Genomic DNA, 14,273 nt, shown 5'->3' with positions numbered 1-14,273 from the left:
CTAACTGCTTCCTGCTTATCTGGGGTCTTAGAGCAGTCCCTTTTTAAACTGTTTACTTCCTCAGTCCTTCTTTTTTTGTTTCTTCCGCCTGCACAAAACTTCTGCACCTTATAGAAATCTTCCTAACAATTCAGAAATAACTAGCTCTAGAACTTAGTTTCTTTCTTTACCTTCAAAAAGTACCTCTATACCTGTCAGGTTGGGGTCTAGGGCCCCTTACCAAAAAATCCTCTACTAGCCTAGTTCAACAGATCTGGCACCAGGGCGGTCGGTTCCTTACCTTTCCACCTGAGCAAAACTGACTGATTTTCTACTTCCCCTCACCACCCACACCTATATCCCCACTGGGACATTTTTTTCATTAAGTGATCCCCTTCCCCCACCCTGCCCCAAAAGTCTCCGCGGAAAGTAATCTCGCTAGTCTTGCTCACTACGCCTATAAAAGCTTAAATCCCTAGGCTCTCAAGACTGACGCCATTTTGGACTCAGCCCACCTGTTCGCAAATGCATCAATAAATTTCTTATACACCTCATCATTCCTGACCTGTGGTGGCGCTGTGGATAGGGCATCAACCTGGAGTGCTCCGGACGCTGGTTTGAAGCCCCAACCTTGCCCAGTCATGACACATGTAAGGAGCAACTACAAGTTGATGCTTCCGCTCCTTCCCCCTGACTTTCTCTCCCCCCACCCCCCCCCTCGTCCCCTATTAAAGTAAATAAATAAAATCTTTAAAAATATGCCTGAACAGGCGGTCACGCAGTGAATAGGGCATTGGCCTGGGATGATGAAAACCCAGATTCCAAACCTTGAGGTCACTGACTTGAGCATGGGAGCATAAACATGACACCCAAGGTGTATGGGGGGAGGGGGTGTCTTCTCCAGCAAACATTAGCAATACAACGGCCCCTCCCAAGCAGAAACGAAATCTGCAATTTACAGTCTGCTACCCTGAGGGCAAACACCACAACCTTCCACCCAGTACACACAGGTGCTGCCCAGGCCAATGCAAAATATAAGCAAGCAAACTTAAAAAACATTTGTAAAGCTTATTTGCCCCATAGCACCCAAACCGCAGGCAGTCACCTGCTTCCTCTGAAATACCTTGGAGCTTCTTCCACACGACTCGTCCCACCACCATAATTCCAGGGGTCCACACTGCACCACTTCTACTGTGTGATGTGAGACAAACCTCCCATCAACGAAAACATTTCGGAAAACTTCAAAGGACAAGAGCACACTAACCTAATTTTCTTCAGCCAGCTGGAAATAAAAATTTTACACTTCCGCAAATTGATTTGGCGCCTGAAAGTGTCAAGCGGAAAAAACCTGTTACGGTGGCCAGCGAGGATCTAAAGTGTTAGAAGAAACACAGGCGATTTCCCATACTCCCTTCGAAGGCGATATGTCGGCGCTCCTTCACTACCCAAAGCCACATAGGGGCCGCCATGTTGGGAAACTTAAAACCCTATGTAAGAAAAGCAGCAAAGTTGGAGCCTGTAGCCAGGGGTGGCTGAAAGATGGGAAGGTCCTCAAATTATCTGTTTTTTTTGGCACTATGGCTCATGTGGAAAGCGAGTACATTTTCAGAGACTGTAGCTTCCAGAGGAAAAGGAAGAAGCGAGCTAAGTTTTGTTTGGTGGTTCAGCAGAAATAGCACATGGCCACAACAATTTTTTTAAAGTTTGTATTTTAAAAAAATGAGTTCTTTTAAAATTTTTGAAGTGGTCAAGAGTTTAGAGTTGGTGTAACAGCAGAGAATGATACTGTAGCATCCACCGGGTACGAGAACAAATGTTGGAGACTTTCAGGAGTTAAGATGTTACTTTATTGGCCAGTTTAACCTGCGCAGGGGCGAACTCCCGAGATGTCCGGAGACACCTTGCCCACAAGGAGCTGCAAATGGGAGCCGCGCCTGGAGCTTACAGCCAGGCCCTTATATATCCTAAGTGAGCAAGCATAGACAGAAGCAGATGTGGCAGTTTAGCTATTGGCTAGGGAGGTCACATGCAGCATAGCAACAGGGGCCGGCATAGCAACAGGGGCCGGTTTTAGCTTAGTGGCGAATTTCAAACCTAAACTTCTGATAAGGGTCTCTGACCTTCTTTGTTCCCAGCCTCACAGGAGCCATATCAGCACTTACTGTTCCTGCAATAGTTACACTCTTTGGCAGCTCCAGTACTCCCTGAATCTAACAATACTCTACAGAGAAGAGGTCATACATCCTGTAAAGGAAACCAACCCGGAACTGCTTGCAAAAGTTTTCATAATATTTTTAAGACCAGGATAAGACTTGGAGAAATGGGTACTGAGTGAGGCTGGTCATTACCCACCAGAGAGGAAGAGCGGCCTAGACGATCTAAAGTTGTCATTGGTACCATATCTTGAAGAAAGCCACTGAGAGCAAAGCCAGTAAAGTGGGGCTCCATTTCTCTGCAGCAATGAGAAAGGCACCACCAGAATTGAGAATCCAAATATATTACCATCAATTACTTTTTCACCAAAGTCCCAGGATAAACCAATGGGATAAGTCTTACGTCTGAAGATGCTGTGATCATTGTATACCTAGTGGCAGGGTAATAAATTAAGACCCTTAACTCTAGTCATAAAAGAAAAATTAAGTCAGAATAGATCACAGTTTTAAGTATAGTATGAGAAAGTATAAAACTTATAAAAGCATACGAGAAACAATCTTCCTGAACCCAAATTAGCCAGAGTTCTCAGAGAAGACAATAAAGGATGAAAACTAACAGTTGTGTCAAAGTATACAATTTCCATGATTACAGAAGGAAAAATATAATTTAAAATTATGTTAAGGCCTGGCTGGGTGGCTATGTGGATAGAGCATTATTCCATCACTGAGGCCATATATGAGAAGCAAGCAATGAGCGCACAACTAAAATGGAACACCTAAGTGGAACAATGACAAAATGCTTCTCTCTCTTCTGCTCTATCTTTCCCTTCCTCTCTCTCTCTCTCAAATCAATGGAAATTTCTTTTGTCACAGAGACAGAGAGAGTCAGAGACAGGGACAGACAGGAAGGGAGAGAGATGAGAAGCATCAATTCTTTGTTGTGGCACCTTAATTGGTCGTTGATTGCTTTCTCATATGTGCCTTGACTGGGGGGCTACAGCAGACCAAGTAACCCCTTTCTCAAGCCAGCGACCTTGGGCTCAAGCTTGAGAGCCTTGCTCAAATGAGATGAGCCCGAGGACAAGCTGGCGCCCTCAGGGTCTCAAACCTGGATCCTCAGTGTCCCAGACTGACGCTCTATGCACTGTGCTACAGTCAGGTTAGGCTGGAAAAAAATTTTAAATACTCATCCAATCCCTGGCCAGTTAGCTAAGTTGGCTAGAGCATCATTCAGAGAAGACATGGTTGCGGATTTCATTCCTGGTCAGAGCATGTACAAGCAACCAAAGAATGCAAAAATAAGTGGAACAACAAAATAATGTATGTTTATTTTTTTTTATCTTTCCGTTCCTATCACTATTAATAAAAAAAAAAATAATTTTTTTTCCTCTGAGAAGTGGGGAGGCAGAGGGACAGACTCCTGCATGTGCCCAACCGGGATTCACCCAGCATTCCCACTAGGGGGTGATGCTCTGCCCATCTGGAACATTGGTTCATTGCAACTGGAACCATTCTAGCATCTGAGATGGAGGCCATGGAGCTGTCCTCAGCAACTGGGCCCACTTTTTTCCAATGGAGCCTTGGCTGTGGGAGAAGAAGAGAGAGATAGAGAGAGAGGAGAGGTGAGAGGGTGCAGAAGCAGATGCATGCTTCTCCTGTGTGCCTGGCCTGGAATCAAACCTGGGACTTCCACATTCTTGGCCAATGCTCTCAATAAATAAAATTAAAATTATTTATTTATTTATTTTTACAGAGACAGTGAGTCAGAGAGAAGGATAGACAACAACAGACAGACAGAAACAGAGAGAGATGAGAAGCATCAATCATTAGTTTTTCGTTGCGACACCTTAGTTGTTCATTGATTGCTTTCTCATATGTGCCTTGACTGCGGGCCTTCAGCAGACCGAGTAACCCTTTGCTGGAGCCAGTGACCTTGGGTTCAAGCTGGTGGGCTTTTGCTCAAACCAGATGAGCCCACACTCAAGCTGGCAACCTCAGGGTCTCGAACCTGGGTCCTCCGCGTCCCAGTCCGATGCTCTATCCACTGCGCCACCGCCTGGTCAGGCAATTTTTAAATCAGCCTGACCAGGCGGTGGCGCAGTGCATAGAGCGTCGGACTGGGACGCAGAGGACCCAGGTTCAAAACCCCAAGGTTGCCAGTTTGAGCACAAGTTCATCTGGTTTAAGCAAGGCTCACCAGCTTGAGACCAAGGTCCTTGGATTGAGCAAGGGGTCACTCACTCTGCTGTAGCCCCCTGGTCAAGGCACATATGAGAAAGCAATCAATGAACAACTAAGGTGCCACAACAAAGAACTGATGCTTCTCATCTCTCTCGCATCCAGTCTGTCTGTCCCTATCTTGCCCTCTTTCTGTCTCTGTCTCTTATCACAAAAAGTAATTTTTAAAACCATTTTTACTAAAAAAAAAATTATGTGCAATTAGAATCCTGCTCTCAGAGTCTGTGTTCCTGTCAGCGCTGCCCGAGTGGCCCCACAGAACCACAACCCAGCCACTGCCAGTGTTTCTGCAGCTCATAAAGGAGCCCAGCCCAGCAGGGGAGCTGCCCAGGGCCAGGTGGGCAAGAGGTCACAGCTGGAGGTGATGACCCTCATGATATCTGAGACAAAAGAATTTCTGCCTTTCCCAGAATCAGACAACCTTCTCAAATGGGTGGGCACCATCCATGGAGCAGCTGGCACAGTCTATGAAGACTTGAGGTATGAGCTCTTTCTAGCGTTCCCCAGGGGCTACCCATACAGCACGCCCACAGTGAAGTTTCTCACGCCCTGCTTCCACCCCAGTGTGGACACCCAGGGTAACTTCTGCCTGGATATCCTAAAGCACAAGTGTTCTTGCCTGTATGATGTCAGGAACATCCTGCTCTCCATCCAGAGCCTGCTAGGAGAACCCAACCCTGACAGCCCACTGAACACACATGCTGTCCAGCTCTGGAAAAGCCCCGCAGCCTTTAAGAAGTACCTGCAAGAGACCTACGCAAAACAGGTCTCCAGCCACGATCCCTGACCCGGGCTGTCCTGTCTCTGTCCTTGAGGTTTTCATTTTTTCCTTAGATGGTCTGTCCTTGCCTTGATTTCTGTACAGGACTCTGTATCTTCAGCTGTGATATATATTTGTTTTGTTTTTTAATTAAGTCTCTGGTTGAGATTCTGTGGTGACTATATTAAATGAATATATTTTGGGTTTTAAAAACAAAGAAATAAGGAGAGAAGATATTTTAAATTGTTATTTATGGATTTTAGCAGAGAGAAACAGAAAGAGAAAGACAGGAACGTTGATCTGTTCCTGTATGTGTCCCAACCGGAGATTGATCCAGCAACCTCTGTGCTTCCAGTTGGTCTCTAACTCACCGAGCTAGCCAGGAAGGGCTGGAGGGAAATGTTAACAGACTGACATAAATGGAAAGCTTGACTGTGACCATTATTCCTAAATGAAAGCATTGTAAAGATGTCATGTCTACACCCTGGCTGGTGGTTCAGTGGATAGAGTGACTCCCTGGAGCAGTCCTGTCGCCGGTTCGGTCCTGGAAGTACTAGCTTCATCATTAGGTCACCAGAAGAGCCCCAGGAGAAACAGGTAACATATGAGAAGCAATCACTGGGTGCACAACTAAGTGAAACAACAAGTTGATGCTTCTCTCTCTTCTGCACTCTGTCTAAATAAATAAATAAGTAAATATGTCATGTCTCCCAAATGTAAATATAGACCCAGTGAAATGCCCATGAAAGTCCTAAACTGGTGTCTATTTTCATTCTTAAAATTTGAAAGAAATTCTCTGTCGGTTAATGAGAGCTTCAAGTCACTATAATTCAGACAGTACAATAGACAGACCAGCCAAAGCAGCGTAAAATATGCCTGTGCACAGACTCACGCAGAGACAGCATATGACGGCACAGGAAATTCTGCAGGGAAGGGGATTAAAATGGTTCTGGGACAATAAGACATCCACGCTAGAGGGGTGGACAAGGAGAAGATGGAACCTTGTCTCAGACACACACAAACATTTTGGCAGACGGCTCTAATGGAGCAGTACATAAAACTTTCAGATACTGAAACACAGGGCCAAGTACCTCAATAGGTTGTAGCACTGTCCTGATACGCCAAGGTTGCAGGCTAGTTTGTTTGTTTTTCATTCAGTGAAAGGAGGGGAGGCAGGAACAGACTTCTGTATGCGACCCAACAGGGATCCACCTGGCAACCCCACTAGGGGGCCTTGCTCTGTTCATCTGGGTCGTTGCTCCATCGCTCAGCAATTTTTACAGCGTGAGGCAGAGGACACAGAGCCATTGCGAGTATCTGGAACCAACTCGCTCCAATGGAGTCATGGCTGTAGAAGGGGAAGTGAGAGAGAAAGAGCGAAGCGATAGGGGGTATGATGGAGTACCAGATGGGCATTGCTCCTCTGTGCCCTGTCGGGTAATCAATCCCGGGTCGTATACACTACGGGCCAACATTTCACAGCTGAGTAAACTGGCCGGGAAAAATTTCAGGTTTGATTTCCAGTCACAGCACATAAAGGAATCAACCAGTGTGCATGCAGGGATGGGAGAAACAACAAATGGATGTTTCTCACTCTCTCTCTCTACTTTCTCACTTCTTCTTTCTTGTGGATCAATGAATAAAAGTTTAAAAATAAAAATAAGAAAGAATTGGGCCCTGGACCAATAGCCAGGTTGGTCACTGTCGTCTCGATGCTCAGGTTTGGCAGTTCGATCCCCCATCAGGGCTCACACAGGAACAGAATAATGTTTCTATCTCTCGCTCTCTCCTGTCTTCTCACTCCAAAATCAGATAATAAAATAATAAATACAAATAAATAAAAAAGACATGAGAAAATTCCTCCAAGTGATAATCTATGAAGAGATTTTAACAGGCACATAAACCACACTGTACACTAATGGTCTGTAGCTGAAGGAAATGTAAAGGGTTCATATACTGTGGAAAACATTTCCGTATCATCTGTTCAGAGTGAAGTTATAAACACACTAAGATACAGCACTTTCACCCTGAAGAAAATGCCTAAACTATGTATTTTTCCCCATGCAACTCCCTGAAACACACACAAAAAAGTGCACTGCTGAAACCGAAGTACAAGATTTTTATGGCAGCTGGATCCTAACCATCTGGACTGCAAACAACACAAGTTTAGTTATCGGTAGGAACAACTGCCATGCACTCAGACTACGGCATGCTACGGGAAAAATACCACCTTAGCTCTTTTAACATTTCTAAAGGATAGTAAAACAAACAACACTTTTTTTTAAGTGAAATGATAGAGAGACAAATAGACAAAAAGACAGGAAGGAAGAACCTGACCAGGCGGTAGCGCAGTGGATGGAGTGTCGGACTGGATGTGGAAGATCCAGATTTAAGACCCCGAGGTCACTGGCTTGAGCAAACAAGCTCACCAGCTTAGACCCAGGGTCGCTGGCTTGAGCAAGGGGTTACTCGGTCTGCTGAAGGCCTGCGGTCAAGGCACATATGAGAAAGCAATCAATGAACAACTAAGGTGTCGTAATGAAAAACTGAAAATTGATGCTTCTCATCTCTCCATTCCTGTCTGTCTGCCCCTATATGTCCCTCTCTCTGACTCTCTCTTTATCCCTGTAAAAAGAAAAAAAGACAGGAAGGGAGAGAGATGAGAAGCATGAACTCTTAGCTGCGGCACTTTAGTTGTTCATTGATATCATTCTCGTATGTGTCTCGACTAGGGAGATTCAACTGAGCCAGTGACGCTTTCATGAAGCCAGTAACCGTGGGCTTCAATCCAGCGACCATTGGATTGAAGTCAGGAACACTGGGCTCATGTCTATGATCCCATCCTCAAGCTGATGACCCTGTGCTAAGCCAGCAATCAGAGTTTAAAACCTGAGTCCTCAGGCTCAGGTAGATGATCCAGCCATTGCACCACTACCTGGTCAGGCCAAAAAACACCTTCCTTTGTGAAGCATATGGAATAAATCTTCCATGGCTTGGAACTCCAAAAATATTTACTGTGTAAGCATCATAGAATAAGTTTACTTGACATTTATTACACATATACATAAATAAAAATTACCTACCACATTCAAATTAAGCAAAAGAAGCCTGACATAAAAAAATGTATGATGTGTGATTAGTTGATACAGAAAAAATTAGGCACAATTAAATAAAGTATAAAAATTGAGAATGATGCCTCATTTGTGGCAGCTCAGTGGACAAAGCATCGGCCTAGAACGCTGAGGTCTCTGGTTTGAAACCCTGGGTTTGCCTGGTCAAAACACATATGGGAGTTGATGCTGCCTGCTCTTCCCTGCCTTCTCTCTCTTTCTGTCTCTAAAAATAAATAAACAAATCTTTAAAACTAGATTAAGACCAATTAAATGTATGATAAATCTATATAGAAAATCCTGAAAGTGCTCGGTATGGAGAGCACAGGGTAAGTCAAGCCCCTGGATGCTTCACCAAAACATCAGGAACACTCCAGGTGGCCTCTGCCAACACAACATGCAACATCACTGTCACTCTACAGGTAACAACCATACTTTTGTCTCAGCAAATAGACACCAGGTCCCTCCTGAGACAAACAGCTGCTTCCTCCATCCAGTCCGGTTTCCCTCCTTTCCTACATTACAAGCCCCTTCTTTTAATTCCTCTTATTCCTCCCTCTCCCTTTTCCCCTGGATCACCTCCCACCCTGGTGTCCCCCTCACTTTCACTGCACCCAACAAGCAACTACCCATCTCTCTCCCCTTATTAAAGCAGGAATAGCGTCTACATTATCAGTCTGCACAGCAGAACCCCAAGAAAGGAGCACACCTCCCTACCCTCTTTCTCACCTCTTCTCAATTCATCTCCCCCCCTGCCTGACACAACAGGGAATGTTGTTCCTCTGCGGGGAGGACGCTACCTTGGCCTTCCTACTACCTGGGCAGGAGCCTGTGCTTTAACATACCTCTCTCCCAATGGTGATGTAGCCCTCAACAACCAGTCTCTCCCCATTCCAGTGACTCAGCAACTCTGGCACAGAAAGGCAGTGCAGCTCACCCCTCTCTTGGTAACCCTCAAAATAACTTCGGGAGTTGGGACAGGTTCAGGAAGACCAGCCACCTCTGCCCTAACCTCAGAGAGAGGGATAGATAGGAACAGACAGACAGAAATGGAGAGAGATCAGAAGCATCAATCATCAGTTTTTCCTTGCAGCTCCTTAGTTGTTCATTGATTGCTTTTGCATATGTGCCTTGACCACAGGCCTTCAGCAGACCGAGTAACCCCTTGCTCGAACCAGTGACCTTGGGTCCAAGCTGGTGAGTTTGCTCAAACCAGATTAGCCCGTGCTCAAGCTGGCGACCTCGAGGTCTCAAATCTGTGTCCTCTGCATCCCAATCCAATGCTCTATCCACTGCGCCACCGCCTGGTCAGGCTGAAGTGTTCATTCTTGCAGGCTGCTGCTTCACCCTGTGCACCAGAGGTCGTATAAAGAGGCTGACTAAGACAGCAGGTACAGAAACCACCAATTACATTTTCCTCCTCCAGCTGCAGAACAACTCCAATACCAACCAGTTCCTTAGCAAGTGACTGCCTAAGGACATTTTCATATCAGTCCGGGCCTGCTGACTCTCCTCTATCCACCTTTCCATAAATACTTCACAGACCCTAACTAGCAGGAAGGAGTTACAGAAAGTGATGAGACCTTCATACCTTTTCCATAAACAATAAAAGGCTGAAATGTAAGGTTTGATTTCAGGCCGCTTTTAAAACCAGAGTCCCCTTTAAAACTCATATTCCCCTCTTGGGTAAACAGGTGTTTTTTTAGTTTTGCTTGCTTGTACTGGGGCAGCGCCCTGTGTGTATAGTCTATGGAAGGCTGCTGCTTGCCCTCAGGGCGGCAGATCGCCTGTCTTTATGGGGAGGAGTGATTTTTTGCTATTGTTTGCAGGAGAAGGGGTATTTCTACCTAGTCTGTTTTGCTGGAGAGTCCAGAGCAAGGGAGAGGAAGATAGAGAGGGAAAGGGAGAAGGAGGAAGAGAGAGAGAGAGAGACAGACAGACAGACAGAGCACGCTGACGGCTTGGCAGCCCTGTTGACACTGGTGGAGACCTGTGAGTCCAGAGGGTGAGTCCGGAGAATGAGCTGGGTTGTGGAACTGCAGACCAAGTCGGTAATAGGGAGCCCTGCCTGTTTGCTTGTTCACAATTATGAGACTTTAATAAACGGAATGGCCCACCTTCTTCTGGCCCCACAGTTCCTTTACCATCTGCTCGAATACATTGGGAACCTGCATCTGCACGACCAGGGCTGCAACCCCTGGCCTTACACCCCTCACCCAATTTCTTACTTGGGTTCAAAACAGAACATTTTCCTCCCCCTCTGTGAGGTTGTAGTTAATTGCCTTGTGCTATTCTCTCTTATTGGCTCCCTGGCCATGTCATGAAAATGTAGCAATAAGTTTATCTCTGCAGAAATGTCAGGAAAAGCTTATATTGGGAAGAGACCTGACAATTAGGGGAATTTAAAGTACAATAATAGTTTGTAAAAGCCTAGCTACTGGCCCAGAGATGCTGCAAACCCGTGGCAGGATGCGGGACTCGCTTGCTTGAAGCCTGCGTGGGGGGTGAGGCACTTGGGACCTTTGGAACTAGCACAGGCCTCCTGTAGACAGTTGAGCCGGGAGATAAACAATTTGGAGAAACCGAGGCATCACTCCAATCCACGCGGAAATAATATTACTTTGTACATATACTGGCAGTAAGTAATGTCAGCTGCTTTTACCAAGACCCCTGACTAAATTATACATACCCTACTCCAACCCTCTATGGTTGACACAGCTTGGTCTCAGCCGCCAGCACACAGGCTTTTCAAATAAATTTGTTTTTTGGAGCACACAAGCCTCGTGTTTTTGGTTCGTCCGCGGTATCAACGTTTCATATGTATGATATCCGATCAGGACATATATACATATACAGTATACGTAAATATTGCTTCAATACAAACTAATTTATACATTAAATTAACAAGTTAATGAAAGAGCTCAAACTATACCAAAAGCTTTCCCTTAAAAAGACCAATAAAATATGTGTACTTATAGTGAGATGAAGTGACAGAAATCTTGAGCAAACAAAGTATGAAATGAATTAATGACAAACATAAACAACATTAAATAGCCTATCTGGTCTTTAAGAATACTACCACCCTAGCGGGGATAGCTCAGTTGGTGAGAGCGTCGTTCTGATACACAAAGCTTGGAAGTTTGATCCCAGGCAGGGAACATACAGAAATGAATCCAGGGTTCTGTCTCTCTCTCTCTCTTCCTTCTCTCTCTAAAATTTAAAAATATAAAATAAAAAAGAATACTATAAATATTTCTATGTCATTAAATTTCAATACTGGATGAATCATATTTTATCAAAATATCCTCATAAAGACTGTTAACTGCAGACACTGTAGCAGGTGAAATTTCTGAGAAGGCAACAGGACCCAGATCTCCACTACAATCCCACTTTCCTATTTCACACTGGTGAGTGGAGCCAATGCTTGAGATAAGAAAAATCAGTAAACTAAAAAGTAAGAAAAGTAACTAACACGATATTCAGGAATTACTTATTTAAAAAAGACAATGCATCCACTAAACACATTTTCATTTATATAGCCTGAAAGAAGTGCATGCACCATGTAACTAAACTCATTTATTTATTTATTTAGTGAGAAATAGAAACAGACCGACAGTATAGAAGAAAAGGAAGGGAGATCTAAATGGGAAGCACCAACTTCTACTTGCACCTTGGTTGTTCACTAACTCCTTTCTCCTATGTGCCTTAAATGGGGAAGGCAAGTCTAACTGAGGTAGTGGCCCCTTGCTCAAGCCAGTGACCTTTGTACTCAAGCCCCATATTTTGGGGTTTTGAGCCTGCCTCCTCGGCCTCTCAAGTGCGAACTCGATCCACGGTGCGCTACCTCGCGGTAAGGCTAAACTCATTTAGTACATACTCAGTCACTAGGTGTGGGGTCTGTAAGGTTGGTGGATAATGGGGGATGGTCATGTGGGGAACCAAAACCCGTGAACTTTGGCTAGGACCACCCACAACCAAGCATGCCAAAAGAAATTCCCAGGAGCCCTTTGGTAAAAAGCGACAGTCTGTCAGCCAGTGAGATTTCAACACCTCATATTAGCTCGACCACCCTAGGGACCCTTTAAATATCTCCCAAATGGGTCACCCCTTGAGATTTCCCTGGCCTCCATTTTTCCTCGGGGCCAAGGAACCTAGTCCAGAGTGCTCTGTACTCAATAAAGCCTTTTGTTATTCCACTTTGTGGCTCCGGCCCCTTCCTTCCTTCTCTTTCCTTATCGGCAGGGAAAAATACCTTACAGGGTCCATGTTGGACATGGCTCTTCCCCCTCACAAACACTACATGGCAGGCAGGCCAGCAACCATGAGGAGGAAAAAACATACCCTGGTCCCCAGAAGTTCCGAGAAAGTGTACAGAAGGGAAGTAAGACTTTCCCATATACAAACCAGTGTTTTCTGCTGTTATTAGTGTGGCTTTCTCCTCCCTCAGGAGGTACAGAAAAAGGAGGGAGGGAGCTGCTCAGGGGTGGTTCTTGTTGGCCCTCGGGGCACCAGCAGGCTTTACTACTAAGTAATAAACAGATCTTCTCCCTCTGCTGCCTGGTGGTGTTTCCAGATTATACAATAACCAGGTTGACATCTCCGGCCTGGAAGTCCTACATTGCAATATCAATGGGAACTGAGACCATCATGTTTGACTAAGACAGCAGGACTTAATTTATGCAGGGCATATGGGTCACCTGCCAGAGGGAATGATATTAAATAAAATGAACATTATGTCAGCAAGTAAGAAAGTGTGTGGTTCAGGAAATTTTAAAAAGTGTCCATTGCTACATATTTAAAAAGAGCAGCTGATTGCAAATATTGTCTGCAAAGGAACAAATATATGATTTTGGCATTGAGGACCATAGATCTCGGTTCGAAGGAATCAGTTCTGCCTTTGCAGCATGAAAGTGTCAACCAAAAATGACCGATGGGTGTGACTCTCCACTGCAGTTAGGCGACCCCTGTATGAAAAGCTAAAACACAGAGGGCATCTAACTGCTTACCCTGGGCTTGACCAACTTTTCTGAGGTTTTATCTAAGCCAGGGGTCCCCAAACTTTTTACACAAGGGAGCAGTTCACTGTCCCTCAGACCATTGGAGGGCCAGACTATAAAAAAAAAACTATGAACAAATCCCTATGTACACTGCATATATCTTATTTTAAAGTAAAAAAACAAAACGGGAACAAATACAATACTTAAAATAAAAAACAAATTTAAATCAACAAACTGACCAGTATTTCAATGGGAACTATGGGCCTGCTTTTGGCTAATGAGATGGTCAATGTGCTCCTCTCACTGAACACCAATGAAAGCGGTGCCCCTTCCGGAAGTGCAGCGGGGCAGGATAAATGGCCTCAGGGGGCTGCAGGCGGCCCCCTGATCTAAGCTATATGTACTCCCTAGCCAATAAAGGCTTATCTGAACCAGGCTTGTGTATAAAAATTTTCACAGCAGCAATATTCATAACAAGCCAAAGTGCAAACAACACAAGTTTAATTAACAGTTGGTTAAACCGCCATATACTCAAGCGGTGGAAGGCTATGGATTCCGTTCCGTCCCAAACGCAGAGGTTGGAACCTCATCCCAATCACCACCCTGGGGGCCTGGGCCTCCAAAGCTGCAGCCTCACGACACCGTCTGCACCTCAGGCACTGACCACACTCCCTTATTATTCCCACAGCGGGACCAGCCACCCTCACGTGAGGACCATCCCGAGTCCTTTATATCCCGAACCTGATCCTGACACCGCGATCATACTAAATGCCTCCAGCTGTTACATACAGTGTGACCCGCAGAGACCAGGACAGTCGGGACACGGTAGTTGCTGTCTACAGACCCTTAGTCGCTAAATGACCCCAAAGCTACTCAAACTAAAGACAGGCGGTCACCTGCTTCCTCCGAAATACCTGGGAGCTCCTTCCACACGACTCCTCCCACCGCCATCCTTCCAGGGTCCACACTGCACCGCTTCCACCCTCTGATGTCAGGCACTCTGTGATGTGAGACAAACCTGCCACTGGACAAAATG

The 14,273-nt window shown here is 45.3% G+C and overlaps 1 protein-coding gene, 1 long non-coding RNA gene and 1 pseudogene across 2 annotated transcripts in view; 1 reads left to right on the top strand and 2 right to left on the bottom strand.

Moving 5' to 3' along the window:
• Positions 1-14,245, bottom strand: part of LOC136399228 (zinc finger protein 432-like) — a 35,607-nt gene extending 21,362 nt beyond the window's left edge. Inside the window, 1 exon segment of the mRNA XM_066374219.1 lies at positions 14,152-14,245. The gene's annotated coding sequence lies outside the window, so the exon portion shown is untranslated.
• LOC136399307 (uncharacterized) overlaps positions 1-14,273 on the bottom strand; it is a 597,663-nt gene that overhangs the window by 398,689 nt on the left and 184,701 nt on the right. The window lies entirely within an intron of this gene.
• LOC136399287 (ubiquitin-conjugating enzyme E2 C pseudogene) lies at positions 4,735-5,157 on the top strand (annotated as a pseudogene).

The sequence above is a fragment of the Saccopteryx leptura genome, chromosome 3 (assembly GCF_036850995.1).
Source record: "Saccopteryx leptura isolate mSacLep1 chromosome 3, mSacLep1_pri_phased_curated, whole genome shotgun sequence".
In the NCBI taxonomy this organism is placed as follows: domain Eukaryota; kingdom Metazoa; phylum Chordata; class Mammalia; order Chiroptera; family Emballonuridae; genus Saccopteryx; species Saccopteryx leptura.
Note: the sequence above shows the minus strand (reverse complement) of the source record. Positions and strands in the feature narration are given on the sequence as shown.